The following is a 4,725-nucleotide window of genomic DNA, read 5'->3' as shown; positions in this document are numbered from 1 at the left end:
TGTTTGTTTCATAACTTTCAAAGTATTAAGATTTCGAGTTTTATTCCTTCATCAATATTGTAGATCTCTGTTTCATCTTTCTAATGATGCAAGTTTCATTATTTTCTGGGTTTTTGACATATTTCACCATGTGTTCTTGTGAGTAACTTGCTTAGGACCTTGAGGATGGGTTAGGCTGGGTTGATCTTGTGGTTTGTTTGATTTGGTCAAGCTTGATTGTTGTAGATCTCTTCTAGGCTAGATGATCTTAATGCTGATCCTATATCTGAGAAGGTAGGGTTTGATTTCAAGCATCTTAGCATCACACCAATGTCTAAGGAGCATAGATAAGACTAGATCTAGAGCTTACCATTAGGCTTGCTAAGAGATTAGAAGTCTTGTTTGGTTTGAGATGTATTTCCTAATGCCTGCTTGTGTAGATTCTTTTCTTTGTGAGAACAAGTCTACAAATGCATAGGTTTGATTGTTTCTTGCCATGAGATTTGTTCAATGTTTGCTTGAGATTTGTTGACCAAGTTAGATAACCACAATGATTAGCTCAGCCCATGAATCCCTCCTCAAGGCCTTCTTTGTTTATTGAAATCTTAGTCTAAATATCATTGCTTGCTTGTTGTTTGATTAGTTTTAGCATTGCTCTGTTTTTCTTGTGTTGCTCTGTTTTCACGTTTAAGTCTAGCTCGACCACGTACTCGACCTACACTCGGTCGAGTGCTGCTCGAGTTCATCCCCAGAACTTGTGTTTTTGATTTGTGATTATCTTGTTTCATTCCTGTTTCATTTCCATTGCATTCACGTAGTTTCCTGTTCATTACTTGTCTTGCATTAGTTCATTAGCATAGTGTCTATCTCTGTTCTAGTTTCATTATAGCTTTAATTTGTCTTTTCTGTTTGCATTTAGTATCTTGTTCTAGTTGTTTTTACTTTCTACATTTCATATCTCATTTTAGGATTGTTAGTGACAAACAATCTTTACAATTGGCTTGACTTAGACTCATATGCACATCTTAATTGTTCACAATCACTCATATAGGATTGACACCTCTTATACTGCAACTGCATAAGGGGAATTGAAACACCCTGACTTCTATTCATTCCATACATCATAATTCCATACATCTTTCTTTCACCACACCACAAACAAAGTCAGTTTCAATTTGGCGTCGTTGCCCATTTGAGTGTGTTTTGTGACATTTAGGATCATTATTAGTCTAAGATTAAGTTCGTTTAAACACTTGTGAAGTTATTGAACTCGAATCTTCCTTTGCTTGGCTGTTTTGTGTTTCAGGTACCACTCGATCACATACTCGACCACCACTCGACCGAGCTGTGATCGAGCACTTGATCGAGCCAGAAGCCGGATCCAAATAGCCATTACTTCCCAGTCGACTCGACCACCCACTCGAGCCTGTGCTCGACCGTGTACCTGCTGGAGTCTGTAGTAGAGTTTGTTGATGCACACAAGGTCAAAAGGCAAAGACAGTCTTCAACAGCCTATTGACAACATCCACAGGCTATAAAAGGGTTTGAGACATAAGCAAGGAAGAGTAGTTCAACAACAACAAGGTCAAGACATCATAGAGCAACAAGCTATCCATGAACAAAGACCAAGGCACATTGGTGCAGGAGATGCACCCAATACCCACAACCAAAGGGCTGGAATTGTGCAACCTTCAGTAGCAAACAATAACTTTGAGATCAAGAGTGGATTGATCTCAATGATACAAGCCAACAAATTTCATGGGTTGCCAATGGAGGATCCACTAGATCACCTTGATGAGTTTGACAGAATATGTGGGCTCACTAAGATCAATGGAGTGAGTGAAGATGGATTCAAATTAAGGCTCTTCCCATTTTCTCTTGGAGACAAAGCTCACCTTTGGGAGAAGACTCTTCCTACTGGAGCTATCACCACATGGGATGCATGCAAGAAAGCTTTTCTGGCCAAGTTCTTCTCCAATGCAAGGACTGCTAGGTTGAGGAATGAAATTTCTGGGTTTGCTCAAAGGAATAATGAGAGCTTTTGTGAAGCTTGGGAGAGGTTTAAAGGATTCCAGACTCAGTGTCCTCACCATGGCTTCAGCAATGAGTCACTCCTAAGCACCTTGTATAGAGGAGTGCTTCCCAAGATAAGAATGCTTCTTGATACAGCCTCTAATGGCAACTTCCTCAACAAGAATGTGGAAGAAGGATGGGAATTGGTTGAGAATCTTGCTCAATCTGATGGCAATTATAATGAGGATTATGATAGGACAATAAGGAGCTCCTCAACTGATCAAGAGGACAAGTATACGAAGGATTTGAAGATGGTCAATGAGAAACTTGACAAGATACTCCTCAGCCAGTCCAAGTCTATTCACTTCATTGGTGAAGAAGAAGCTCCAGTTCAAGAGGGGGAGCCTGAATTTGCTGAGTTGTGCTACATGCAAAACCAGAGAGGATTCAAAGGCTACAACCAAGGAGGTTTCAAAAACAACAATCTCTCTTATAGGAGCACCAATGTGGCCAATCCTCAAGACCAAGTCTATCCACCTCCTCAACCTCAACAACAGCAACAAAACTACATCCCCAAGCAACAACACCAAGTGTTCCAGCCCCAATTGTGTCCCCCACCAGGGTTTCAGACTAACCAGGGCCAGGAACAAGACTTAAGAGCAATGATGCAACAGTTGTTTATTGGGCAAACACAAGGCAAGATTGAGGAAGCCAAGCAGTTTGCTGAGTTGAATCAAAGGCTCACATCACAGTACAATGATCTGAACATGAAGTTTGAAGGTCTCAACTCCAGAATGAAGTATATGGAGAGCAACATTGCCTCTATTTCAGCTCCTAAACCCAACCAACTCCCTGGAAAAGCTGTTCAAAATCCAAGGGAGTTCACTGCAAAAGCCATTCATATCTCTGATGAGGAAGTCACTGAGGACAGTGAAGTCCAAGTTTGGGGGAATTCATTAGTTACTGAAGCCCCAAGTGACGTTTGTGCAAAGCAACTGGAGTCCGTTATTGCACTCGACCAAGTACTCGAACAGCCACTCGACCGAGTGCATGCTCGAGTGGTAGATCGAGTTGCAGACTCAGAAGCTGTTAAGCCTGCTAAGTACATTGCTCCTGCTTACAAGCCACCTCTTCCATTCCCAGGACGTTTCAAAGCACAAAAGATTAAGGAGCTTAGGGAAATCATTGAGAGAAAGGAGATGATGGCTAAGCAACAAGAGGAAGAGAAGGTTTTGAAGGAAGTGGTTGTGATTGAAGAAGCTGTGGTTGAGGAAGTGTTGGCCATACAAGAGATCACCATTGCTTACCAAGAAGAAGAGAGAGGACCTACCTTGGAACAGTATGATCCATATCCTCTCTACAAAGATTTTTTGCTTGATTTGTCAAAGAAGAAGGCTGAAGCTCAAGATGAGAAGGATCTTGAGGACCTTGGAGGAGTTATCATTCCAATCAAGCTTAAGGATCCAGGTCCATTCTATCTGCCTTGCACACTTAGCTATCTTCACTACAACCAATGCCTTTGTGATTTGGGAGCTTCAACAAGTGTGATGCCATACTCCATAGCACAAAAGCTTGGGAGAACTGATTTCAAATCCACCAACCTTCATATATGTCTAGCTGATGGGTCAAACAAGGAGATAGTTGGAAGGTTGGAGAATGTTCCAGTCAAGATAGGGAAGGCAAGGGTTCACACTGATTTTGTGGTGTTGGAGATGGACAAGGAACCTGAAGATCCAATCATTCTTGGAAGGCCATTCCTAGCCACTGTTGGAGCAGTTATTGATGTCAAAGAGGGTCTTGTGACCTTGAACACTGCTGAAGATATAGCCATGAAGTTTAACATCTATAACCCAACCAACCTTCCTACCATTGATGATCAACCTTTTACTATCAAGGACAAAGGAGGTCAAGAAGGTTCAAGTGGTGAAGCAACTACAAAGGCTAAGCTCTCCTTTCAAGATGATTCTGTGGAAAAGCTTAAGAGGTCAGTTCAAGAGTTGACTAGTATGGTTGAGGATCTTCAAGTTAAGCTGAACAAGAGGTCCTTAAGGAAGGCAAGACCAAGGCTCAAAATCAAGAAGAAACATGGTTTGTGTGTTAAGGGTGAGGTGATCAAGGATCAACTTCACAGTGATCAAGAGGTTCCAGGGAGGATTTCATCACCTCCTTGGTATCTAAACCAAGTCTAAAAAGGACACCAAAGTCAAGCTTAGTGACTTTAAACAAGCTCACTAGGGAGGAAGTCCCTAGGTATCCTTTGTAAATATGGTTTATTTTCCTTGTAGTTTTGATGTGTTTTCTTTTATATTTGTGTTGGACAGGCCTTTAGGTGAAAATGTAGTTGGGTAAGGAGAGATTTAGACTTGGAGAAGGAGACTCGCAAGCCCACTCGACCTACCCACGAGAGGTACTCGACCGAACTGGGAAGGAATTGAGGCCCATTTGATCTTCAAATCGCTAGAACAATCGAGTGGAGGGAAGAAGAAGAAGAAAAGTTTTGAAATTTCAAAATTTAGTCAAGGTGCTCGACCGTGTACAGTCGAGTGTGGGGTCGAGTGGCAGCAAAAAGCAGGTCAAAGATTCCCATTTCAAATTTGAATGGTATGGACGCTCCACCCTTGTCTCTTTGTCCCCTTAGCTTCTTTATATAGACCTTGCACGAAATTATACCTCTCACATTCTCTCATTTGCTCAAAACCATTGAATTCAAGTTTTAAAGTCTCTCTCATAGCT

General features: G+C 41.6%; 1 non-coding gene across 1 annotated transcript; it reads right to left on the bottom strand.

The window, feature by feature from the left end:
* Positions 1–1,970: 1,970 nt before the first annotated feature.
* Positions 1,971–2,077, bottom strand: LOC147950144 (small nucleolar RNA R71). The gene has a single exon (XR_015565254.1). It is a non-coding gene; the product is annotated as a small nucleolar RNA R71 (small nucleolar RNA).
* Positions 2,078–4,725: the final 2,648 nt, after the last annotated feature.

The sequence above is a fragment of the Camelina sativa genome, chromosome 1 (genome assembly GCF_030686135.1).
Source record: "Camelina sativa cultivar CO46 ecotype springtype chromosome 1, ASM3068613v1".
NCBI classification, from domain to species: domain Eukaryota; kingdom Viridiplantae; phylum Streptophyta; class Magnoliopsida; order Brassicales; family Brassicaceae; genus Camelina; species Camelina sativa.
Note: the sequence above shows the minus strand (reverse complement) of the source record. Positions and strands in the feature narration are given on the sequence as shown.